Source organism: Pyrgilauda ruficollis, unplaced genomic scaffold, assembly GCF_017590135.1.
Source record: "Pyrgilauda ruficollis isolate IOZ18807 unplaced genomic scaffold, ASM1759013v1 scaffold2, whole genome shotgun sequence".
NCBI lineage: Eukaryota > Metazoa > Chordata > Aves > Passeriformes > Passeridae > Pyrgilauda > Pyrgilauda ruficollis.
In genome coordinates this window covers 21,953,242-21,980,781 of record NW_024519206.1, presented here as the reverse complement: position 1 = coordinate 21,980,781, position 27,540 = coordinate 21,953,242, and the positions used below count along the sequence as shown (strand labels likewise).

Here is a 27,540-nt window from a genome sequence, read left to right as displayed (position 1 = left end):
TTGGTTTAAAATCTGCTGCCAACATGATGAGCGTTTTAGGATAATTTCCTGGACTGGGAGATCAGCCCATGTCTGAATATGATCAAAGCTGCCAATGTGTATCTATTGTGCCTATCTATGACACACATAAGGACCACATACGAAACTAAGAATAGCATCACTGCTGACAAGAAAAAAAACACTCATTCTCTGTGATGCCTATTGTATACACAGACTCATAACTCTAAATCTCATGAGAACAAATCTTGCTTTTTTTTTCAATACTAACTTTGTTAAGAATAAATTAATGGAAGGAAATGGTAAACTGGAATTGATCCTCTATCAGTACAAATCAGAAATGAGTTTTAGAGCAACATATGGGATTCCTTTTCTTGGAAATACTCTGAAAGAACCCAGTTTTTCAGAAGGCAGATGATCTGAACTTCAGACTTCTTTCACATACCTCAACTTTAATAAACAAAATGGTCTCATTTCACTAGTTGCTGTAGAGATCAAGTATTCAGTCTCTAATGAAATTAATCCAGGCCTTTTGCAGGCAACAGTGTCAATGAAATTCCTAAGCAAAATCACATTTTCTGGCAAGAAAGTCAGATGTCAGATGAGCAGACCAATGCTTGCGGCAACAAACACCAACTTAGGTCATCTAAAATGTTTTCAAAGCAGAGGAAATAATAAAAAAAAAAAAGACAAAAAAAGAGAAACATTTTTCCTGATGTGTTTTTGAAGGTCATGCATTCTTCCTTTTACAACTGATGGTGGCTGCTGGGCACAAGTTTCTAAGGTTTGCTGTGATTACAGTCTCAGGCAGTGCAATTTAGTCATATGGGAAACTGAGCAGTGCAAGGCATGATCAAATTTTGAAAAAATGTGTTCTAAAATGAGCACAAGCTATTCTGCAGGTAAGGCAGTCTCTTCCTCAGTAGTTAGACTCATAGCACTTGAATGTTTCCAAAATATATATATTGGCTTGGGACTAACCTGTCTCAGTGTGGTAAGGTCTTTCCTGATCCATACAGGTACTAGAAAAAGCACGAAAGTTGTAACACAACAGTTTAAAAACACTGAGCAACCCTGCTCTGGTTGCATCTGTAGCTTTTGTTATCCTGGCTACATTTGACCCCTCTGCATCCTGTTGGGCAACTGTGGTGATTCATTTGTGTTCATCAATTTGTAGCTGACTCCTTGGGGCTTACATGAAGAAGTACGAAAGTACTTTTGGTGGTGATAAAGTTCCCATTTTGCTGAAGCTGTAGAAGCTGCGAGTTTAAACCATGCATCTGCATCCTCCTCTTGTGATAACTGTAACCTATACAGAGCTTGGTTGCGAGGTTTAATAAAGGTTTCTTTGTCAGAATTAAAAGGGCCGATGGAGTAATGTTAATTCTTACTACTTTAAATCATTCTTTTAATTTAAAGATCTGCTGATTTATGAGAACTTTTTAGCAGCACTCGCACTGTAATGATTCTCGCAGTTGGCAAGCAGGAGTATCATCCCTCTCCTCTTTCCTCGGCACGCCTTGGTCCACTGAAGACATTCTGATGCCACCCGCAGGAGGACTCGGGTACTTTCAGCAGTTCTGTCCTAATTTGCAGCAGCTCTGCCCTTTTAAGGGTGATTTAGCAAAACAAGCCGGTAATATTAGCAAGCAGAGGGGACGTCGAGGCATGTAGCTGTGTGGGCACATAACTACAGGGTGATATTCAAAGCCCTTATTTTATCTGTGCCTCAGAATGAGAAGTATTATTTTAGTGCTGGAGTGTAAGATAGAGAACAGAAAGCTCCCTCTTCTTGTTCATCTGGACTCAGACAAACACAGATGGAGGTTAGACCCTGCTCCTTCCTCCTCACAGCTCCCTACCGCAGGTTACCCCAGGGGTAGGCTCCAGCCTGCAGCTAGACCACAAATATGTTCTGTGAAAGTCCCGCCAAAGCCACAGATGCATGAGGTCTCCCTTATTCCTGCAGGGCATCCTGTGTTTCTGGCTGTTTTCTAGAGAGCTGAGCACAACATCCAGCATCCTGGTGTGCAAGAGGCTGTGTCCCACTAGCAGGAAGCAGTGCCAGGGTGCTGTCACAGCTCCCAGCCATGACACAGCATGCAGAGCCTGCGAGCCAAGCAGCCTCGCCCAGCAGTTATTCTGGGACAGCACAACCTGCCTTTGTATTAATTCACAGATTTTCCCTGGAGGCTTCACCTATGCATATCTGTGCAATATGGTCCTGCTGCTATTAAGCTAAAAGACTTGTGAGATCCAAGTAAAATTAAGGGAAATCTTGGCTTCCTGGAAAACTTGATTACCTTTATGGTTATGTTATTAAGTACTGGTACATAAGGGAAAAAAAAATCACAGCTTTACAAAACAGTAACAGAGAAGAAGTAGGCAGAAAAGACAAGGGAAATCATAATGTTTATTATATTTAAATGAGTTTAGATGTATAGTTCTCACTGTACCATAAAAGTAATATAAGTTTATTTCCATGAGTACATAAATAGAATGACTTTTGATTTTAATGCTGTGAACAAATTACTGATCAGCAGGATTTTTTACATAATATCCTCAGTAAAATGCTGCTTTTTGTTGCACTTTATCAGCAATGTGAAAAAAAGATCAGGTTTACTGTGTATAGTTTTAACATTTGCACCAGTATCATGTTGAAGTCTCTAATTAGAGAGTCATGGTGTTCTGACAGGGCACTTCAGCTATATCCCAAGAGGTGTCTCTTAAAATTTTTAATTTGGAAGGCTTGTGATGTGTGTTCCTGGTTTGGGCTAGCAAATGTGTTTGCCTGCCTGTTCTGTGTTTCACACCTCACAGTGTCAGGAGGGGTAGTCCAGGGTTTGCCAGCTCAGCAAAACCTGCCATCAAATTCACAGCTCACACTGACTTGTTTCTGTCTCTCACTCCTTTTCTTTCCTGAAAAAATTGCATCCCTGGAGATACCTTCTTTTCAAAATACTTTGTGTTTATATCTTTATGCCTGTTTAGAGGAGAATGGGATGAAACTGCACCATCTATCTCTTAGTGGATATGCTTTGGGAGCTCTGTCACTGAAATCATTGTGCCTCAGATAGGTCTTCATTGGATTCTCGTGAGGTAAGGAGGGAGATTTGATAATAGAGATGGGGAGCTACGGCACAAAGATGCCATATTCTGCAAATATTTGGGCACTTGTTTAACTGACAAGCATGAATCCAATTCCCTGCATAATCTGAGGATTTCTGGGAAGCCAGCCAAACTTTTAACAAAAACTCACTTCAGCGTCACCACAGCTGCTTGGTAGATCAAGAACTGAGTGGCTGCCATGGGTGGTCAAAGTCAAACAGTGAATCCTGATATCCCAAGTCCCTGTGCTGTGTTTTAACTGTAAGAACTCTCTTTTCCCTTAGTTGGGGCCATCCTATCCCTTCTCCCTGTTAGGCAGTTTAGGCAGGCACTGCAGAGTCAGCAAGAGCCCCGATGCCAGGAGAAGCAATGGTTCCACAGCAGCCATCGAAGCTTGTTTGACTCTCTCGGGCTGGCACTGCTGCCTCTTTACCTTATAGGCCTCGATGCATTTTCCATTCTGCCGGCATGTGAAAGTTACAGCCCGAATTTACCGCAGTGTTTAACTCACTGGAAACACCGCTTGGACTTATCCACTGGCGGCCCCTCAGCGGTACAAGAAAACTGCATCGGGTGTGCTGAAGGGGCTCCCGAGAAGAGCTCGGGGCTCCCCGCAGGGATGGCAGAGGAGGTGCAAGGGAGCCCGGAGCGTGCCCAGTGCCCGTCGGTGCCCGCCGCTCCCGCAGGGATGGCAGAGGAGCCCGGAGCGTGCCCAGTGCCCGTCGGTGCCCGCCGCTCCCGCAGGGATGGCAGAGGAGCCCGGAGCGTGCCCAGNCGGCCGGGGCCGGGGCGGCTCCGCGCGGGGGCAGCGCCGGGCGCGTCCCGCCCTCCCGCCTCCTCCCCGCGTCCCCTCCCCTCGGCCGCGCTGGTGGAGCCGCTGGGCTCCCTCGCTCCTCTTCACATGGGGCTTGCCCTGCCGGCGGGACAGCGCTCCTGCTCTCCCGTCGACCGCTGACAGGGACCCGGCGCGGCAGAAGGGGGCTGGTCGCTGCTGCCGCCGGCGGGCAGGTAGGGGCGGGCGGTGCACCTGAGGGGACTCGGGGAGCGGACGGCGGCGGGACGGGCACGCCGGGCTCTGTCGCCCCGGGCGGCGTGCGGGCGCGGAGGCAGCGCACGTGGAGCGGACCCCTCGCATCCCGGCCGCCTCCCCCCGACCCTCGGTGCCGCCGCTCCGGCAGGGTCTTCCCTGCGCGGTTTCGGGATGGTCGCGGAATCCCCGTCGCTCACTTGCGGGCTCATCGCGGGGGGATTCTCTTTCCGGCTGCCGCGGGGAGCGGCAACTTCAGGGAGGAACACGGGCGGGGACGTTGGTCTTCCCCATTCGCCCAAAGGGGATGGTGTTTAATTAAAGAGCTGCGGATCTCCCTCTGTCTATTCCATCTTTTCTTTTAGCTGTCAGGAGAACAGGTCCGTTATTTGTGAAATTATTCTATGTCAGTTCAGGTGTTGTTACTTTTTTTTCCTACCAAATACAGTTGGTCAGGACGAATTCCTTATGCCGATAAAGTGAGCGCTATGGATTTGCCGAGTTCATATAATCTGATGTTCTCATAGCTCAAAATAAACCTTTTCATTAAAAAGGAGAAAACCGGAATCAGTTCACAGACCTTTTGATTGATTAGAGCTCCCTCGTGGAAATCAGCGGGGAGTTTTGCCTGATTAAGAGCTGTAAAATTGTCCTGAGGTTTGTTACACAACTGGCTATAGTTGTGCAGTACGGGCGCAGTTAGGTAACTTTGCAACTGGATCTTGTTTTCACTGGTCCAGCTGAAGTACTTTCAAGTCAAATTTGTTCCATTTCTCTGCTTTAAGCCCTCTCCACTCGACCTGTACAAGGCAGGGGGAGGACTCTTTTACCTGCCTTAAAGAAGAGTAAACGTGTTGGGTAAACAAGGGAGCTGGTGACATCCTTTGGAGAGATAGCAATTGCAATTGAGAAATGCTCCATGTGTTTTGCTGGCAGTGCCAGGTTAACTCTTTCATCCTGAACGTGTTTTATTTCGCTTGTGTTGCAGTTGAGCCTCAGATGCTCTTTTTAATAACCAGGGACTCAGCTGTAGCAGAAGGTGTACAGACATGCATGTAATCATAGTTCCTCCAGCAAAGAACATGCTTTCTGGTGTGATTATGCAGAAATGTTACAGAAAACAGAGCATTGCTCCCAGAATAGCTTGGAGGTTTCAATTTCCACACATGTGAGCTGACTATTCAGTTACTGCTGTTCTGTTTTTTCTATACTGCCGAAATACCTGACAGTAAGCAGTTTACAGAATCCAGTCACTTTTTGTGGAACTTTTCTTCTTGCTGCAACTGCAAGAGTTTATGTGAAATTGCTTTTTTTTTTTTTTTTTTTTTTTTTTTTTAAGGCAGGAAAGTAGGTAGAATAAAATAGAAACTTTCTTAGTTTGTTCTTCATTCCTTGAAATTTCAGGTGGCATAGGTCTGATTGATCTAGCTATTCAAATGAGAAAAAAGCATTGTACTGTGGTCTGTGGAGTTCAAATGCACATTACTGGAAAGCTTCAAATAGCCTTAAAATAGTGTTTAGTGCAGCAGGCGTATTTGCTATGTTTGGGACAATTGCACTTCCATTTAAACAAATAGGGAGTGTTTCTGAAGCAGGGCATAGCTCTGTTAGCTTTGGTGTTCAGTACTGGTGTTCCCAAACTGAGACCACAATCCAGTATGAATTCATTGCATGTAAATTCAGTGTCTGCAAATACATGTGTTGGTATTGCTAACCTCGTTGGAGGTTGGATACCTAATATCTTTAAGGATAAGACTGTGGAAAAAAACTCAGGGGGTGCAATGAGCAGCTTCCCAGAGCTGAGGGGATGGAAAACAAATTGTGTATCACCGAAGTTAAAAGTATTCAAGAAAGCTGTTAATAACATTCAAAAGGAGATCCTTAATATGCATGTGAAGAGCATTATCAGTTTGTGGAGCTCAGTGGCCAGCATGCAGCTGAGCTGTCATGCTTAACTGTCCATCTCCTAATCTTTGGGCAGAGATTTTTCTAAAGTAGAGTGCTTAAATATACCCCAGTTTGAAGCGCTGAAGTAAGGTGAATTATGGTGAACTAATTCTGCTCAAGAGATTGGATATTTGCAAGTTGAACAGAAAAACTGTCCTCTTAGCAGTGTGCCAAAGCCTGGAGCTCTCCATACACAGAGAATCTAAATGGGGTGCACATTGTGGTGTTCTGTGTTCAGGCCTGGTTTAAAGGAGACTTGTCTATGGCAGCTATCACTTATATATCACAATTGTTGATTTGCCTTTACGAGGTGGGCTAAAAAGTGTCATGGATATGAAGAGATTAAGTGCCTTGCTGAGTTTGAAAGAGCAAAACATTGAGACCAGATTGAAAAAGGTCTAGACTGGCAGTTCGATCTGGCTTGTCTGCCTTGTTTGCTATAGATTATTTGAGCAGCTCTTTCTAGGTATTGCATTCAATGGTTGGCTGACAACATTCAAAGTCTGAAGTGTTTTTCTATTACATTCCTTTCTATCGCTTTGCATGCACATGGTATTTGGTAGGCACTGGTAGTTTATCATGCTGTCATAGCTTCCCTTTTCCTGGGTTTATTGTTTTGATGGTTTAAAATCCTCTATTAGACTCCATGCAAAAACAAGGCTCTATTAATGGATGGTTAGAATGGTGAAATTTGAATGTGAGATAGTCAGTGGTCAGCATTATGGTTCCTGTGCAACCATTAGTCAGCAACACTTTGCATAAATATTCAATCTAAAATTTAATATCATCCACTGTAGTGGATGTTAGTTTCTGATTGGAAAGGTGACTTTAGGTAAGGAGGAAGCTCTGACTGGAGGATGAAGGATACATGCCTACAAAGAGCTATGCCAAGGCTGATGAGAACATGGTAACTTGAGGTTTAAGCATTTGTGACTCAAAAGTGTAAGTCTGTTTTTTCTCCTAAAACCTGGAGTGTAAAACTTTAGGGCGGCTAAGTATTTTCAGTCTTTTTGCAAGATGCCTGACAGACAAACCTGCAAAGTAGCTGGTCTGAGGAGTTCTGCTTTTCTCTGCCCTTGGAACTGAAGCGTCCTTTGCTTGGTGCAGTTGCCAATGATGCTAGTTGTTGGTAGAGAGAGGTTTTTATTCAGTTTATATTCACATTTGAGTTGCTAAAGACCCTCATGTTGTCTCCCATTAATCTGTAGTTGCTGTCTTTAAGCAAATGAAGTTGTGTTAATTTGCTCCTGCTTGCCTTTTCATGCTGCAAATGCTACACAGCTGTGAAGTTGCCATCTAGCTTTGACTCAGGACACATTCTTCTTCCAAGTGGTGTGCAGTCCTCAAACAGCCTGGATTCTCAGGGAAAGGTAGGTCTGAAAGTGGCATTTGTGGCCTAGAAAAAAGCTACACAGACGTGAGGGGAGCTACTTGCATGCTTGAAAACTAGCACATGCCCAAGTGTTTTTGGTGAATAAGCTGGAATGCTTTGCTGAATCACAGCTGTGAGGGTGCAGAAATACTAAACCTCTAGCATCTGCTGTGGCTGAGTGCTGCACTTGGAGTGAATTTCAGGGCAGGTGCTTGGATACCATCCGGACAGCAAAAATTAACCAGGAGTGGGACTGTACATTCTACAGACAGGAATGGAAATTTTACATTGTCAGTCGCTTTACTGGGAAATTTTACCAGTACTTTCCCTTTCTCTCGGATACTTAAATGCTGAGTGAAAACTGATGCAGTAAAACCCAATTCCCATTTATTTCCTTAAGAAAATGATTATGTGAAGGGTGTGTCTAAGCAAACTGCCTTGGCAGCTCCGCCTGCAGAAACGGTGGGATTTACCCAATAATGACGTTTCTGTGTCAGTCCCCGTTAACTGATTCCATACGCGAGACCAGCGCTAAGTATGGAAGTCCCGGTACCCACCCGGTCTTGGTCCCATTAACGCACCCGCCACCTCCGCGGGCGGCAGTGACGCTGCGGGCGGGGAGCGGGGCCGGGGATCCGGGAGCGGGGCCGGGGGTCCGGGCGCTCCCGGCGCTCCAGTCCCGGCGGGCGGGGCGGAGCCGCCGGGGGGCGCCCGAGGACCGGCGGAGCTCGCGGGGATCCCGGCGCATCCCGAGACACCCAGGATGCTGGAGGGTGTGCCAGGCGGGACGCGCATCCCGAGACGCCTGGGATGCCGGAGGGTGTGCGGGGATCCCGGCGCATCCCGAGACACCTGGGGTGCCGGAGGGTGTGCGAGGCGGGACGCGCATCCCGAGCCACTCCTTCCGCTCCCCCGGTGAGGGGCATCCTCCCTGCGGGATGCGCATCCCGAGCCACTTGTTCCGCTCCCCTGTTGAGGCGCATCCTGCGCTCCCTCCCGTTCGCAGCGGTCGCCTGCTTTACCTGGGTCATACTGTGGTGTCCTGTGACATCAAAGCCCTTTCTTTCATTGTGAGTCTCGTTCTGTGTAGGAGTTGGTCTGAGTAGAAGGAGATTTCTCTCCTAACTTAGCTCGCTGCCCTCCCTCCGCCCTATTGTTTCCACTAACCTTTCCTACTTTGCCAGCCCAGGCTCTCCAAAGCTGGAAGTGAAATGTCTGCCAGCTTCTTTGGTAGCCTGACTGAAGGCAGTGCAAGAAGCACCTCGGGGTGGGGCACGAAGAGGATACTTGGGTAGACCAACCTTTTATGGCTAAAGCAGTGATTCCTGGCTGTGTGACTTTGATTTCTGATTTCTTGTCAATATTGTGTGATTGACACCGGGGGAATACCCACAGCATTATTTGCTGGTGACTGCAAAGCGGCTCAGCAAAGCCTGGAAGTCAGTGGCTGTCACAGAGAGTTGGAGAAGTACCGAGTAAGATTCCCTTTAGTTGAACAGGGGACAAATGGAAAGCAGGTGAGCCCTAAGTAAGAAAAGACTGAGCTGGTGAACTGCTTGGGCAATTAATCCATGATTTTCTAACCTACTGCCTTCTGTAATTTCCTTCTGTGAATTAATCACTAAAAGTTACTCAGATTGTCAGTCATCAGGCAGCAAGGTAGACGTTCACTGTGCATCTGGAGAGGGCAAGGCACCCTTCTCACAGGTGGAAAAAGCCAATAATTTGTCTGTGAGGTGCAGCTCGGACAGGGGCAGTGTCAGAATTAATTTCTGACTCTTTTTTGACTGTTTACTTGAGAAAGTTTCTCCTTTTGTATTACGTTGTGCAGAGCCTTCTGGCAAGATTGTTGTCTTTAGTAATGCTTGCCACTCTGGCTCAGCATAAAGTGAAGGACTAGGATTGCTAATGTTAGTTGCCATCCAGAAGAACTCTGCCAAAATCAACTGAGTATCATGAAAAATACAGAACTGGCTTGTTGAATTAAAAATATCTTGTACAATATCTGCAGTAATGTAATAAGTGTACCATTATGTGAGGACTGTGACTGGCACTTTGAAGTCATTGCCAGTAAAATGCTCAGAAATGTGGACAAATGGATAACCTGCAGCTAACAGTGTGCTAAGTAATGTAGACAGCTGTTTCTTATTTGGCTTTACACTAATTGCTGCTGCTGTTACCATTGCATTTGTGAGTTGATAGAGTTTCACATCATTTGTATACTCCTGGTGCAAATGGTGCCCTGGTACATCATATGTTGATAAAAGCAGATGCTTTTACTTTTAATTTATGGTGCAAGTTTTATGGGGATCATTAGAGTTCACTGAAAATATAGAAAATGGCTTGGGGATCTTGCCAGCCATTTGGCCAGGCAGACTCATCTTTTATAGTGATCAAAGAAAGGAGGAAGAAAAGAAAATCTGTAAAAATCCATGAAGTTATTTATTTGGAATGAGTGTGTAGGTGAAGGAGAAGAGTGAGGGAAGGGAAAATAGAAAATTGTAATAGCCTGCCTGTGAGATTGTTTTAAGAAGGGTCCAGTCCTCTGTCTGCAGTCCTCTGAGGGATTGCAGACAGCTTGTAACTGCTTGAGGATGTTCTTTTTAAACTTCCAGAAAGCTTTCAGTTTTAAGCTTACATTAAAGATCTGGGCTGAGGCCCAGCTTCACTTGCGTAGAAAAACTGAAAAAAAAATTGCTGTACTAAAGCTTTATTTTAAATTTTTTGTGTGTATGATTTTGGAGATGTATAAAATACAATGTCAGCTCTTTATGTTGGGGATGACAGTGTATGCTGGAGGTGGCCACAGTCAAGTTAAGAAAGATCAAGCAGAAACCTTTAAGGCACCTGTAATTTTCACCAAATTTAGGAAAAGTTCTTTTGGCTCTTCATCTAAGTTAAGTGTTGCCTGACTATCTGTAATTTTAATTTTGCCTCTCTTTGTGACTTAAGCAGTCATGCTAACTTTACTAGAGATTCCAAATAAATATTTCTGTTAGTTTTTATTTTATATCTTAAAAGATAATGTGCAACTTATAGGAAAAATGACAGTATCAATCCTTCCTTTTCCCATCCATCAAAATCTTGTCTTCTGTAAGAAAAAAACAGGGTTAGGACTGCAGAGTAGTCAGAAATGAAGAAATTGGTGAACTATGTTAGAAAGTCACTTTTTCTTCACTTGATCAGATACTTTTGTATCTTTCCCTATCAAGGACTGGGAGATGAGGCAGAAAAAATGTTCATTATGTGCAGGTTGTAACTGCAGTTTGAAATGTCAGAAGCAGCTTATAATTAGAAACAGGAGACTAATACTTCATCTCTGAACATAGACTTGTAATAAATGGCTGATTTAAAATACGGTATACACAAAAAGGCACGAAAATATTTAAATATTTTTATGAGATTATCCCTTAGTATTGAATTAAATATAGTCTTGCTTCTGTAATTATTTTAAGTGCAAATAATGAGATGAAAGTCACTGATTATACAAAAAAATTTTTTTGTGTGATTTGAATTTTAATAGTCCTATTTATGTATTATGTTCAACTGGGGACTCAAGGAAGAGATACCTGAATGAGCTGATGCAATGCTTCCCCATCAACTCAAAACAGTTTGTAATAAAAACTGCAACATTAAATAAAATAGATTGCAAGGATAAGTTAATTGGAAAAGTACTCTTCAGGTGATTCATTTGTAAATGTTTTCCATGGGCTAGTAAGGGAAATGATATTTCAGTTTTTGCACTCAAAGCTAAAATGTCTGATTTATGGGGACTTTTATGTATGACCGTTCTGATTTCATCAGTGCATTCATAAGCATAGAATTTTTTTAACTATTCAGTGAATTTGGTTGGCAGTGTGGATTCTGTTAGATGGGAGCTCCTGTCAACCCCCCCCTGTGGGGGGAAACTAACACATTTAGCTGTAGTGTTCCCTTAGCCACTTTGTTCACAAAGTGAAAAAAGAGTGTGTGCACAAACAGACTATGAAAACAAGATGCACATAATTTTAAAACTGTTATTTACTGAGAAGTGTGGTAGGTGACTAGCAACCAGGCAAAGCGCTGACATATCTCTTATAATACACTTGCTTCACCACCTCACAGGACAGCCGAGGTTGGAAGGCACCTCTGGAAGTCATTTGGTCCAATTCCCCTTTTCAAGCATGGCCCCTTAGAGCCGGTCACTCAGAACTGGGTCTGGGTGGTTTCTGAATGTCTCCAGGGAGGGAAACTCCAACTTCCCTGGGCAACTTGTGCCAGTGCTTGGTCACTCTCACAGTGCAAAAAGTGTTTCCTGATCCTCAGAAAGAACCACTGTGTTTCATGTTGTGCCCATCACATCTGGGCACGACTGGAAAGAGGCCAGCTACGTGCTCTGTGTGCCCTCTCTTCAAGCATTTGTGTATGTTCGTAATTTCTCCCCTGATCCTTCTGTTCCCAAGGCTGAACAGTCCTGGTTCTCCTTCCTCTTATGTGAGATTCTCCCATCCCTTCATTATCCTTGTGGCCCTTTGCTGGTGTCTCTCCAGTATGCACATATTGTTCTTTCACTGAGGACCCCAGATCTCCAGGTGTGTCCACACTCATCCCGGCACCATTGCTGGCCTGGCAGTCATCGGTATTGGGGAAAGTTCACTTCTATTGTGCCTTGGATGGGCTGATTCTCAGTGTTCCTGGGTTTTTTCCACAGCTTTTTGTGGGTCATTTTTGGTTTTGGTTGTTTGTTGGTTTTTGCTTTTGCTTTTTTTTGGAGGGATTTTTTTTTGTTTGGTTTTGTTTGGTTTTGTTTGGTTTTTTTGTTAACAGCCTAGGATCTTTTAAGGATCTTATGTCTAGCTGCAGATTTACCATTCCTGTCTATCATGGCTCTAGTCTGAGTATTGTTGCACAGCTTTCTTGCAAGCTGGCAGTTTCCTTAGAAGTTTCATTCAAGGTTATGCAGTTCTGCTGTGTCAAAACTAGGCCTTGAATCACAGATAGCTGAACCTCTAGAAGGAGGATTCACACAAAGCTGAGGTGTGAAATCAGTATGAGCTATGCTGTGCCAATTCCCTTAGGAGAACACACAGTGAATAGTAGCTGCAAGGTTATTTGAACTACTTTCAAAATAACTGGATGTTGGCTGGGGAAGCCTTGTAACTTAAGCCTTCTCTGTGCTGGACTTTTACCTGTCAGTGGGATTTTGTATGTGTTTCTGACACTAATGTGGTTTGTAATTGGCTCTTTGCCTGATCCTAGACAGAGACAAGTGGTGCTGATGTGGATTGCCTATGGTCAGGAAAACTCTTTTATTTTTGTGCCAGGAAAGGTTTATGTTAAATATTAGGAAAAATTTCCTCACTGAAAAAGTTATCAAAGGTTATGGAACAGGCTGCCCAGGGAACTGGTGGCACCACCACTCCTGGAAGTATTTAAGAGATTCATAGATGTGTCACTTAAGGACATGGTTTAGTGGTGGACTAGATTAACTGTTGGACTCAATGACCTTAAAGGTCTTTTTCAACATAAGTTATTCTATATTTCTAAAAAAAAAGTCCAAAAACTATAAAAAAGAGGAAATAGAGAAGGTAAAGCTCAAGATGTTGACAGGAGTTGTAAAGGAGCGATGGACTGAGGGTGAGAATCAGGACATGTGCCTGCTATGTTATATACAGGAAAGGCTGGTGCAGTCGGTAAAATTAGAAGGAAGTTAAAAATAAGAACAAGTTTTATGAAGAGACAGGATGATACTTCTGGTATTTCCCAAGGGATAGAAGGATCAAACATTACAAGTGTGTTTTTAATGAAAAAACAACTAGTAAAGTTCTCACTTTCTTAAAATGCAAAGCAAAACTTATATTGCATTTACTGGAGCTAGAATTATTCCTTGAATGTCAGGAAAGGAAGAGACTATCAGGAAAGAAACTGAATTTTGTCTTGCATTTGTAAGCTTACAGACTTGGAACTTCTGTAATCTACAGTGGAAAATAAGGTCAAACACTGGGAAAAACTTTCTCATTGGAACAGTAGTGCAACAGAAAAAATGCTGAAATAATTGAGATTTCATTCAGTTGAAAGTTTGAAGAGCAGAGAGTATCTACTGTTAGGTTTTCAGATACAGTTAATTCAGTTTTGTGACAAATGGTATTTCAGCCACATCCTTGATGATTTTATGCAAACTTCCAGAAAGTAGGCTATCAGATTTATTTGATCCTTCCTACACTGGAGATGTGGCTTTCTTAAATTGTTAATATTAGTTGTTAATGTCTATGCAGTACATGAAGGAAGGCAACATGTTTCTGACAGAAAATCACATGAGTTAACAAACTGTGAAAATAATGGGGTTTTTTTGGGGTTGGTTTTGATGTTGGTTTTTTCCTTGAACTGAGAGTTCTGATAGTGTGCAGCTGGTAATGGTCCTGTTTTGTAAATTGTCTATTTATTAATGCTTTTTTGATCTATTTGCTGTTGCAATTTAGATATTTGACAACTTGAAATGGCTTCTATGACTTGCTAATCAAGTGCTAGTTTGACACCTTGGGAAAGTGTCACTCACCCCTCTTGCTGCAGGAGGTGTGTAAAGTGTGATGTGACTGATTTCCCACTACTCTTTATGAAGAGGGACAGCTTCCTCAAAGAGATACCACTTAAAGCTTCAGACATGGTGGCATAAGCATCCATCAGGTGCTATCAAAGTGACTGGCACATCAGCCATCCTCTGCTTTCTGCTTTGTTAAGGATTATTTAATGCACTGGAGTGGTGGTGGTTGTATGTGGTGGGAACAGGGGGATTGTGTGATTTGTTGTTTTATTTTGGTTGTGGCTTGGTTGTTTTTTTGTGAAGTGTTCAGTTTGAGAGCATCAAGTTGCAGAAGTTGTTGCAGGATTATTTCTGCTAGCTTTGTTTTTCAAAGCAATCGACCAATTTGATGACAAGACTGTATGCACACTAAAATTCTTTTTCATTAGGATGTGATACTGAAGAATGACTTTTCCCCATCCATGATCTTTACTTCCTGCTGTAGCAAACCAAAAATTTGCAGGGATTCTTGTATCCAGTTGAAATTTCTTATGGCAGTGTTCTTTCCAGGTGTTTCCCTAATTAGGGGTTGATTTGTCACCTAAGTAAATGGATTTGGTTGGTTTGTTTAAAAAGAGTCAGAATATCAGATTCCATTTGTTTTGAAGTTCTCTAAAGCCTCTTTTGAAGCAGCATCCTTTAAACTGTTTGGAGTTAACTGCTCAGATAATTGTACTTGAAGGCAAGCAGCGACTCTCAGAAGGGCTGACTGGAGAAAATTTAAAAATTAGCTATTCTAATCTGCAATGGATATGGATTTGCTTTGAACCAATGTTTAACTGGTGCTCACAAAAACAAACTAGTTTTACTGTGAAGATGTTTGTTTCCTGCCTTAAACAAATCTTTAATTTCTGCACCTTGATACTCATGATATTAATGTATTGATTTGCTTTCCTGTCCTATTAAACTATGCTGGTCCTTCTTTTACTGGAATAAATCTGTTCCTGACACTTTTCTTTCATAAACACTACCTACATGGCATTAAGAAGGTCTAAACCTTGTTTGTACTATGTAACTTTAAGATGAAGCATGACTTTTACAAGTGAAACCAAATAAAGATATTCTGTAGGAATTTATGGTAGTAATGTGCATAAAGCAGAGTTTTGCATGACTTGAATTTTACTACCTTCCTTCCTATAATTCCTTTCACTGTGGCAGTTAGTCTGTAATCATTCTCTAAAGTGAGTACCCAGCGGTAATTTCCTTACTTGCGCTTGTGACTTGGTGGTGTTTTATTATGGAAGTAGTTATGTTTAACCACCAAATTAGCAGGTGAATAATCCTTTCACGCTGTTGCATCCATTTCTTTGTGACCATCCATTGTCTGATGTGAATCTTTTTAAAGAGTGCTGTTTTTTAACTGTGACTGGAGGCTAAGCTGGGGTTGAATGAAATAGCAGAGAGAGAATGTTGAGGATTTGATCAATTTGAAATGGTCCATTTCTCCTGCAGTTCAAGACAATTAGGGAAGATGGATGCAGCAATTGACTTGCAGTGTAACCGATCTCCTTAAATTCACCGACAAAATATGAGCTGTGCTCCAGAAATTTTCACAAATTACCAGTGTGTAGGTTTCCAGCAGAACATGCAAGTTCTGTAGAAGTGGCAGTGACCAGTGGTTACTGAAAGATATGGGAAAACAAAGGAGAGAGCAGCCCTAACGTTTTTCATGCAGCTGTTGCCAAGAAACTCCAGTTGAACATAACCAGTTATTGATTGTGGTTACCCTGGCTTAGTAAAGATATATACATTAGACCACAAATTCGGCTTCTCTAAAGTGGTTTTCATGTGACCTATCCCTGGCTCTGTTAGTGAAGAATTTTTATAGTCTAGATTTTGTGTTGGTTTTTTTGTTTGTGTTTATTTGTTGTTTATTTGTTTTAAATTGATTATGGATGCTGTAAGCAGATGGAGAACACCCAGTGGACTTGCAGGTGGAAAATAAGGTAGAAGGTCATGTCACTTGTGTTGAAATGAAGGAAAAATTAATATGCAGCTACAAGCTTATGAATGAGCCAGTGATGGATGTTAAATGCTCTTATTAGCCATGTGTTAGGAGGAAAACAGAAGATGACCTCTGTGGAAAAGGTAAATGCATAGGCTGTCAGTGTAAAATGCCTTGTGAGCCTTGTAAAGAGTGAGGCAGTCACATTTGGTTTGCTTTGTTTGTCACCCACCACAGAGAGTGGCTTGCCAGGATTCCTCTGCAGAAGAAACAGTGCGTGAGCAGCAGAAACTTTGGAGCAGAGAGGTGGAAATTTTGAAACTGAAAGGTGTTGATAACTTTTTTGGTTGATAAGGGTGGAGATGGATGGAGCTGCTAGCACTTTGCAGGAAGTCCTGCCGGAATTGTCTGTTAATCCCTACTTGCCTGTACAGTTGGGCTTATGTAGAGGATGAACATCTGAAAGGGCCCCTTGTGACAGCTGCCATGGTGAAATCACTTGTGTTACCAGGGCGCGATTCATGAGAGCTCATGTCATCCCCTTCCTGTTGCATGATCTCTGTTACTGGGGTTTCTCTTTAAGAGGTGTGGGTCAATGCTTGGAGCTGTGTGAGGATCTGGCAACAAGGAAGGCTGGCCATACCAGTTTTAAATAGTTCACTAGATCATATTTGATGCTTGCAAGCATCCCTGTGTGTTTTCAGAGATGCACTCAGACTTTAAAGAGAGAAGATTAAATAAACTTTGACCATGATTTAGCAATATAGGTTTCTCCAGCTGTCACTTGGCCCTCTCTCTGTGCTGCACTAGTCACCACCCACATTTTAAAGGAACACAAAGGAAGGCTGTGGGGTCTCAGAGCGCTGATTTGGGGACTTTTCAGAAAGGAGATGATCAGAACATTTCCCTGTTGCAAGTAAGAAGCAAAGATGCTTAAAAATCAAACCAAACAATCTCAAGGAAACAGCTGCAAGCATTAGCCCCTCCATGTTTTCATGACAGCTCATGGAGAAGAAATGTTAGGCAAAAATGCTAAGAGGGTTTTCTTCATTAATTCTTTCTTGTAGGGTGTGGGGTTTAAGGATTTAATGCTTCTGGGATGCTTTGAAACTGGAAAGTGGGACAGGAAGCACTGTTTTCTAGTATGTTTTTTCTCTAGGGATTTGTTATTACAGAATTACAGCATTTGCAGAGCCCAGTTTTGTGACTTTACTGGGTTTTTTTCCATCGTAAAAAATACTCACAAAGCATTAAACAACACTGAGTTGGGTAGAAGATGAGAAAAGAAAGCAAACCAAACAAACTGCAGTGACACAGTTTAATATTTTACATTGTTTTGTCATTTTGTTTTCTTGTTAGTGGTGGAAATGAAAAAGCAAGTTGCGATCAGTGTCTCAAAATCAAATGTAAACATCTGAAAATGTTCTGGTTTTTTTGTGTTCTATTTAAACAAATTATGTATAAAAATTTTCAATTGAGTATTTTTGTGTTTTATTCAGAGATAAAGAGGACAGTCTTTTAGTACTCATTAAATATCTAGCTCTTGGTTCTACTCAGCTCTTACTGTTAGGCTTTTCTAAAACAGACTTTAAGGAGTTTATGGTTTTCTTTAACCTTATTAAGATAAAAAACTTCTAATTACTTCATATTTGTGTAATAACTCTTATTTTTCTAATTTTAAAATTATCATAGGATCATAAAATAATTTGGGTTGGAAGGGATGCTAGATTTAACCTAGTTCCAGCCTCTCCATGGGAAGGAACATCAGCTAGTAGGTCAGATTACTGAGGTCCCCATCTAGCCTGGTCTTGAACTCTTCCAGGGATGGAGCATCCACAGTTTCTCTGGATAACCTGCTCCAGTGCCTCACCACCCTCACAGCAGAAAATTTCTTCCTAATATCTGAAAGAGCAGAGATTTAGGTTATTTAAAAACCTGTCCTCCTTGTCCTACCACTATCTGCCCATGTAAAAACTTGCTGTACAGAAAGGCCACAATTAGGTCTCCACAGAGCTTTCTTTTCTCCAGGCTGAACAACTTGGCTTGTTGAACTTCTCCATGAGGTTCTCATGGGTCCACTTCTCAGGCTTGTCCAGGTCCTTCTGGATGGCATCCCATCTTTTTCTTTCTCTGCATCATTTGTGCCACTCTGCTTGGTGTCATCTCCAAACTTGCTGAGGGTGCACTCAGTCTTGCTGTTTATGTCACTGATAAAGATGTGGTAGGGCTGAGATCCCAAGACAGAGCCCTGAGGAGCAGCCCTTGCCATCAGCCTCCACTTGGCCATAGAGCCATTGGCCGAAACTCCAGCTGCATCAGTCCAGCCACTTCTTCATCCAAAAAAATAGTCCATACTTCAAACCCAAGTTTCTTCAGTTTGAAGATAAGGATGTCATTTAGGACTGTGCCAAAAGCTTTAGAGAAGTCCAGGTAGATTGCAACGATTGGCCTTCCCTTGTGGACTGTTGCCATCACTTCATCATGGAAGGCCATAAGATTGGTCAGGCGTGATTTGACCTCAGTAGAGGTGAGCTGGCTGTCTTGGATCACTTCTTTGTCTTGTATGTGTACATTTCTTCAAGGGGGTCTGGTCTGTGATATTCCCAGGCACAGAGGTAGGTTCACTGGTAGTTTTCTTTCTTCTCTTTTTAAAAGCAAAAGTAGTTTCCCTTTTTCCAGTCACCAGGAACTTCACCTGACTGCCATGACTTTTCAAGTATCATGGAGATGGGCTTGGCAACAACATCATCTAGTTCCCCCAGGACTTTGGGATGCATCTCTTCAGGCTCTGGGGACTTGTGTCTATTCAGGTCCATCAAGTGGTCCCAAGCCTGCTCTTTGCTTAAAAGTGAGAGGAATGTGGCTACCCCAAGCCCAGCTTAGATGTTCAGGGACTAGACAGATACAAGAAGCCAGAATTGTACTCCTAAAATCATTGACCTGGATCGAAGCAGATATGCTTTCTGGCTTTCATTTGTCAGAAAAGCATTTGTCTTTGCTTGCAGGGTCAGGCGAATAAAGTATTTGATTTTTAATTGGCCACTGAACCAAGTGACCATAAATACTTGCTTGCTTTGTTCTGATACAAATCTTCATCTAACTTGTTAGTTATTTTGAAAGAACGATGAATTTTTTTTTTTTTAAGATTTTGGAGGGTCAAATTAAATATTCCTTTCCTGAAAAAAAAAAAAATTATTTTCTGAAGTAGCTTTCATGGCAGCAGAACACTTAGGTGGCCTTAAAAGTCAACAGCAAAGATTGCTGGTCCTTAAGTGCATGGGCCAGTGGTTAGAGGACTTTCTGTGGGTAAATTGAAACTTTCCTTTTTCTTTAAAATGTTTGTACTTGGAGCTGGGCCAGAGGACAAGAGAACTGCCTGGATTCCCTGCGCAGCTGGCTGCAGCAGGGAGAGGAGGTGTAGTGCCTCTGCTTCAGCCTGGTTTCATGGGCTCTTGGAGTACATCACTGGCAGGGGCACACTGAGGCAGCATCAGTTAACTGCATTAATAGCACTAGTGTTAGGAACAGAATTGTTATTCAATTTTTACTTGAAGGGATTTAGCAAAGTGAGTGGAAATGATTAATAACTTTGTGTATCAGAGGGACTGAAACTCTGGGTTATTGGGTTGTTTATCTGTGTAAACTTTTTTGGTAGCTCTTACCCTGTCCTATTCAACTTGTTTGGGAACCTCTTGCTATTGTGCAGGGTGTTGCCAGCTGTCAAGGGAAGTGATAACTCTCAGCTTCTTTTGCTCTTGTTCCTGTAGGGTATTCTGGGAAAGCAAGGCTTAGGCATGAGGTACATCTGGGCAGCAATGCCAGGTGACACATCTCCCTGTCATGGTCTTGCTTACCTGAGGTGTGTATTTGGGAGCTGGTTTTAACCCCCTGGGAAGGAAGAGCCAATATGAAAGGTTGAAACAGGAAGAAGAGGAAGGGAAGATTAAAAAGAAAAACTGCCTTTGAAGTCACACTTTGAACCAGCCCCTGAATTCCTACAACCATTGCATAAGTGTGGCTCCTCTGTGCTATGATGAGTGACTCACAAACATTGCTGCTGTGCCTTTTCAAATCTGTGTAAAGAAGGGAACTAATGCTGTTCCAGCTCTGCTCTCTGAGAACTGGGGGGCAGAAGGGTTATGGGATTTGTCTGTAAGCATACAAGAGACCTGTGTCAGTGAGGCACCAGAAGAGGGATGTCTGGACTTCCAGTCCAGCACACACGCTGACACAAAATGCTAAAAAGGCATTTTTCAGTGTTTTGTGAGTAGTAGACAAAAAGAGCAGAAAGCATGATCTCAAAGTTTTGATTAATTTTTATTCAAACAAATAAAATGACAGGCAGAAATAGTTGCTTGTGATATATCAGTAGTGCAGGTATTCTTTTTGCCCATGCAGGGGCCCTTGTGGAAAAGTTACTGTTTACGGAGAGATTTAGAGCTATTTCTCTTCCATGAGCTATTTACTACTTCAGCTGAACTAACATCTATTAAACATTCATTCTAAGTACAGTACCCTCAAGAGTCAATTTAGGTAAACTGCAATACCTCTTTCTAGGCTAAAAATTGCTCTGTATAATGCATGTAGAAAAAAATCCATAAAATTATTTTTCCTGCTCCTCTCAGTCTTTATTATATTTTGAGATGAATTTTTTTTATGAGGTAGTAGGGAAGGAGAGAAGAAAGCTCCTTTGTCAGCTGCATAAAGGGACAGTCAAATTTTTTTTGTGTAAGGGGTTTTTGGAATGATGTCTTCAATTTTCTTCTCTTTTGAGTTTTTTGTTATTACAACTGCAAACTTTCACACTCCCATTGTCATAAACAATAGTCTTTGGAGCTTTGGCATTTTCCATCCTGGCAGCCGGATGGATGCGTAGAAAGAACAATGCTGAAGACAGTGACTTAAATCATGTTGCAATACACAGTTAGCCTGTGTGGCATTTACTTCAAATACTGTATACTATTTTAAAAACATTGTGCCTGCAGTAGTGGATGATGTCTGAGAATTGAGACTGGGTACTCCTCTGTTGTGTCCTAGCATTTTTTTTTTAATTTTTTTTTTTTTTTTTAATGAGGGTGTTTTAAAGAGACAAAACCAAAAATATAATTTTGGGACTTTGTGCAAGGATTCTTCTTTTTGCTGCAACAGTTGTCCATTAAAGCTAATATTTACCTGTACTTCAGTGAGTCCCTTCCCACCCTCCTCCTAATCAGCTCTTGCCAAGCACAGGAAGAGGATTCAAGTAACCAATACCAGGATCTAAACTTTGAGTCAAGGAGGGCTCACAACTTACTGTGAGTCAGATGAGCCAAGCTGGGTCTCCCTGCTTATGCTCTGAGCTTCTAACTTGGCTGACTAAACTAACTCCAACTAAAAATCATTGGCTGCAAAAACATTATTTGTTTTTTGCACTGTTTGAAGCTGATGTCATCTGCAGGTACCTACCAGCACCATGTTTCTGTACAGGTCTGCAAGCAGAACTGATGTGTCAGATTACTCTAGTCTGCTTCAGTCTATATCTGTTAGACTCATTTAACCTGCTTTGCGTGGGGGAGTGGGTTTGAGTTAGCTCACTGGCTTTGCTGGAAGGAGATTAGGGAGTGCTTTTTATCATCAGAGCTATAGGGAAGGGACAGGTAGCACAGCTACCTACAGAAGATATCTTGGTAGAGCCTGTGATTTTTTTTGCCAGTTCATGTACCTTGCATCCATACAGGCTCAAGAGGTTAAAATGTGTAAAAGCTCAAGTTGGTCCAAACTCTGCTAGCAAGTCTGGTTTGATTTATGTTATACCTGTTATGACCATGGGAGAGGAATTTTTAAATTTGGTGTCCCAGCAAAGTCTTTTCATTGTAGACAAAGGCACAGTGTTGATTGTTCTGCCTCATCTAGCTTTGATTATTTTAGAAAGATCTGCTTAATAAGAATCTCCCCTTATCAAGTAATGTAGCATTAACTTGCTATTCTGGGTCCAGCTGAACAAGTTTAAAGCTATTTTCAAGCATGCAAACCTATGTAAGAGATTTATCTCTGTAAAAAACATCCAATAAGCCCAGCCAAGCCAGTTTGGGACCATGGCTTGAGAAACTGCTAGTTGCTGATGGGTTTCTGTGTAGTATACTGTCCTTGCTGAATTCTGGCAGCCAAACTGCAGTTCGCAGCTCAAAATGCAGATTTTATTTCATTTGTTACCTGTTGTATTCTCACATGATGCTTTTGCCATCTTTCTTTATAAAATACTCAAATTGAACTCTAGGAGTCCTATTTTCCCAGCTTAAAGTAATTTTTTTATCTCAACGGGAATCAGTGGCATAGCATTTAATGCCACATAGGAGTATAGCTTAAAAGGTTTTTCTTTTTATTTCTTCCCTCTTCATCTTCCCCCTTATAAAGTATAAATTAATACTTTACTACATTGTAAAACAGCAGCTATTTGGAATGCTTATTTCAAATAATTTCATAAAATTCCTAGTTGTTTCATAGTTTCATTTTTCTATACATGAAATATATTATTAAAAAAGTTAAATTACAGCAAGAAGTGAGAATAATAGGTTAATGGAACAGGACTTGAGAAACTCAAATTCAGTCTCCCCAACAGAGCTTCAGCTAATCACCCTGTCCTATTGGTGGTTTCTGTTTGAGGCTTTTTTGTTGTTGTTATGTTTTTTTAATGACCCTGGTGATTAAAACCCATGGTGAGGAATAAAACACATCCTTCAAGTGACATGTTGAAAAGATGATTCTTAGTTTTGGATCTTCCATTTTGGAAAAGACCATATATAAGTTTACCACTTGACCTCTCAATCAAGGGGTATTTCCCACCCAGTATTGTATGACAGCAATAACTTTAGCCACAGTGAGCAATTATCCAGTCAGTTTTCAGTATGAGTCTATGAAAGGATGTTAACAGAAGTGGAGTCTCAGAGACCTTATAGTGTTTTGCAGTCTTTTTTGTGTGTTATACTAATGATTTTTTAAATTTTTTTTTTTATCCTAGTGTCCTGGGGTGACATCCCTTCTATATCTGGTCTAGGAATTTCAGGATTAATTTTTTCCATTCTTCACAGTACCAAACAAGATGTTCCCCTTCCCCTCCAGAAGGGTGCACAGCCTCTGTATTGCAGAGTCTGTTGGCCTGAGAGTGCTGTCTTATATAGTACCACAAATAAACTTCCCGGGATGACTTTTGCACAGCACTCTACCCCATTCTACAGAGTAAAGCAGAGATGTAAAATCAGCCATATAAGTCAAATCCCTGAGAGGTGCATTACTTTAATACTTCAATTTGCCATGAAAAATTGCCAATGCATATTTCCAGACCTAGTAATTCCTTTAAAAATTGGTTTCTCATTATCTACTTATCTAAATAGCAATTTTACCCTTTTCTGAATATAGATCATTAAATTAGAATAGGTTTAACATTTACCTCCTCCTGCATCCAAATTCCTTGAGGCTCAGGAGACCAGACCATGCCTGATGGAACAGAGCAATTCAGTAACTTGATTAAAAGGACTGGGCTGCTCAACAAATAGGCCCTGCAAAGGTCCTGTGTTGAGGCTTTCATGTGCCAGCCTTTTAATTTCAGAATGACATTCAATAAGGGCAATAAATTAACTAATCAAAAGGACTTGCATGAGTGAGTTAGAGGTGCCTGAACCTGAACTGAGAAAGCAAGCACATAGATTGAATAGCAAGGATAATATTCTTGTTCTCTTTTAAAAGGACTATGTGTGCTGAGATGCCCATCACATCAGCACTTCAGAGGTACACTGGCACCTCTTGTGGAGGGAAACAGGGTCAAAACTAGGACTTTCTAGGAACTTCCTTCTGCTCTACCATTTTCAAGTATTCACACCAGTATTTTCATACCCCCATTTTCACATCCCCCACTTCACATTTCTAATTTCTATTCAAGATGCCCTGATAAAAAGGTTGCAAAGTAATCAGTGCATTGCCAGAGCCAAAAAAAGATCAATTCAAGTATGACCACATTGCAAATTGTGTTACTGTGGGAATTAGAAGCAATTCTCCGCATTGTTATTCCAGAGGCAGTGCAATTCCATAATATTAGGAACAGTGCATTAGTAACAACATTTACTGGACTAGTTATGTAATATTCCATCATCATCATCTAGATAGGCCTTAAATGAGAAGAGGTGTGATACCAGCACTTGAGGCATTCAGAGTGTGCCATTCAAATACTGCACAGAGGTCAGGAAGGGGTTTTGGGCATGCAATGGGCACTCATGTTCCATGCTGACAGTCATCAAGGGACAACCACTGGTCTTTTGCACCCACCTCTTCTGCTGAACAAGGGAAATAGCAGACCTGCTGGACCATAGGCCAAAGGAAGAACCAGGGATGAAGGCAGACAGAAATAATTGTGAGGAAACATGGACATTTTTCAGACTTGGAGGAGTAATTTCTGCCTTTTATTTAGTTGGTTTGGGTTTTTTTAAAATAAATAGCAAAGCCCTACGCTTCATGTGTTACCATGTTTCGCTGCAGGATTGCTGAATCGCAGTTCTTTACACACCCCACATTGTGCACTTCCCTGAGTGCCAGTGGCTGTCCCACATAGCCCAGTGAAAAGCCCTGGGGGCAGCTGTGTGCCCAGCTCTGCCTGTGACAGCCAACACACTGCTCCCTGCTGCAGCCTCCTGCACAAATGCACGGCGAGCTCCTGGCACCAGCAAATTCCCTCCAGTGCACAACACCGATGAGCCTTCATGTAAGCATCAGTGACCTGAAGCAGAGCCCTGCCTCGACATTAAAAATTCATCTTGCATGTATTCTGTCTTTTAGAATTAGGCCTTTTAACAGCTCTCCCATCTCCATTTCTGATTCGTGAACAGCATCTGACGGGTCTAGGATACTCACCAAAACTGGCAAACCATAATCTCGAAAATTAAAAACAGCCCTTCCTAAAACTGCTTTTTCTTTTTAAAACACCCACCAGTCATAACATTAATTCAGCTACTACTGTTTGCATACTGTTTATATTTTACTTACGTCCATTTCTGTAAAGGAGAATTAAATAATGTACAAGAGAGGCTGGGAAAAACATTCTTTGGACTCCATGCTCTTTTAAACAGCCTTTCCTTGCAGATGACAGATTCAGGTCAGGAAAAGTCTAAAATGGGACACTATTGCCACAGATAACACAGTGAACAAGCAGTTAGTGCCCTTCCCCACCCTCTCCAAAACACACCCTCAAGAAGACCTGATTTAAACACATTTGTTTTCATGATGCTTTGGAAACCTTTGACAGAGATTCCTTTTGCACTTCTGTCTTCCCCGTAGTGTGTGTGGCACAGACCTGTAAACAAAATGCTGACTCTCAGGTAGTCACACTTGACTTTCTGTAACCAGCAAAGCAAGAGGAGTGGAGAAGTGTTGCAGAAACCCTTCTGAAGTAAAGCACCCAGAATACAGGGAGGAAATAGATACATACATTTATGTATATCCAAAAATCTCTCACCACTTTACAAACTAGTAATCTATAGGAGAGATTTTTTTCCATCATCTTATCCAATTTTCTCTAGACATAGTTACTGGAGATATCAGCTCTCAAATATGTTTCTATGGCTAGAGGTGAGAAAATTAATCATAGTAGATGTCTTTTTCTGGTTTCTTATAAATCATTGTTAGTATATCATCAGATCTTCCTTAGTCTAATACCTAAGCAGTGCTGTGTACTGAGCTTCTCATTCAGCCACTTTATTTTCTCCCAAGAGCTGCAAAAGGCTGGTTTAGCCTGTGAAAAACAGGGAGACTCATTAATTACACCAAAACCCAGATATTATTCAACTAGGGGAATGCAGTATAACAAATGTAGCACTCAACATGCACAGACTACCCTCCCCCTGTAAAAGTCAGCAACTTGAAGTGCTGATCCTGCACCCAGCCCTTGCCTTAAGGACAGAATAGGTCATGGTGTACAAGTTTGTTACTCTGCATCAGAATCACTGAAGTTTAGAAGTGAGCCTATGATTTGTCATCGAGTCAAAGGACATACTTTTAAAAAGACAGAAATTATGATACAATTTGAAATGACAATGAAGTCATTGCATCCATAGTAAGTACATCTAAAGGTTACATACTCTTCCTATTGAAGCAAACACAGGCTTGGACTTATTTGGTATGCTAAGCTGTTCATATTTGTTTTATAACAGTTCAATATTTTCCTTTTTTGATATACTATGAAGTTGAGATTGTTTTGCAAAGAGATTTTCTACTTAAAAACTTAGACTCTTTTATAACGTATTTCATGTATAGAAAAATGAAATTATAAAAGAATTAGGAATTTTAAGAAATTATTTTAAGTAAGCATTCCAAATTGCTGCTACTTTACAATGTGCTTGCAGTACTTCTTAAGCGGGAAGAAAAAGAACAGAAAAAAAAAAGTAATGAAAAACCTTTTACAGCTACACTCCTCTGTGGCCTTACATCCTGTGCCACTATTCCTGTTGAGATAAAGTCTACTTCTAGTTGGGAAAAATAGGGCCCCTAGAGTTCAATTTGAGTATTTTTATAAAGAAAGATAGATGGCAAAAGTGTCATGTGAGAAAACAACAGGTAGAAACTAAAATAAAGTCTGCAGTTTGACTGCCAGAATCCAACAAGCATTGTATAGTACACAGAGTAGAGAACAACAACAACAAAAAAAAATCCACCAGCAGTCAGTGAGAAGTTAGGCAACCAATAGTTTGGGGCTTTCCCTAACTCTTCAGTTAGTCTTGTCTTTAATTAAAGAAATAAAAGAAAATAGCAGTCAGCTGAATCTGATTGCATCAAATTTCCACCAGAATTGAGGTATTCATCAGTGCACCTTGTGCTGTGACCCTAAGAGGAGGCAAGAGGCAGATACAGGAGCAAAGTACCTTAACTGTAATTTTGACATCCTCTAATAGAAGTTGTTTCTTGTTTAACTTGGAGGACGAATGTGAACAATTGCAAGCGACACACAGTTTGTCTCCATGGCTCCTTAGATTTGTTTCATCTTGAAGATTACCATTCTTTTGGGGGACTGTATCTGTTCTGGAAGGCTTAAAATAGTCTAGAACTTCCAGACATCCCAAATCAGAAAGGGAAAATGAAATTAATTATACCAGGAGATTGTTTTGGGTTGCTGAATACAAAAATCCTTTTAGCAACCCCTCAACAAAAGAACACATCAAACATGGAGGAGCTCTACTTAAACCTGCTGTGGAGTGTACAGTCATAGTAATAACTTTTTAAGAAGAATTTAATGAATAAAACATCTATATTAGTATTTCTATTTAAGCCTGCCTAAGCTCTGGTTCTTGCTCATTTTCAGCATGAGCATAGAAGTCACATCCCTCTCTAGAGTACCTGAACCAGAGCTGGCAGAAATCACCTTCCTGATGCCCATTGTGTGACAAAGGCTTATCGTGATTCTCTCAATTTTCACTGGGAGGTCTGGCAGGAGAGAACTGGCAGAATAGGAAGAGTATTGGGTCCTGAAAGTTAATATCATCTTTCCTGAAAATGCTTTTATGTGCAAAATATTTGGGGTTTACTGGTTGTCCAGCAGTCCTTATTGGATGCAAATACCCAGAGGA

General features: G+C 41.6%; 1 protein-coding gene across 1 annotated transcript in view; it reads left to right on the top strand.

Annotated features, from left to right (window-relative positions):
- Positions 1 to 4,038: 4,038 nt before the first annotated feature.
- CPNE4 (copine 4) overlaps positions 4,039 to 27,540 on the top strand; it is a 225,316-nt gene continuing 201,814 nt past the window's right edge. Inside the window, exon 1 of the mRNA XM_041466406.1 lies at positions 4,039 to 4,113. The gene's annotated coding sequence lies outside the window, so the exon portion shown is untranslated. The remainder of the gene's footprint in view (positions 4,114 to 27,540) is intronic.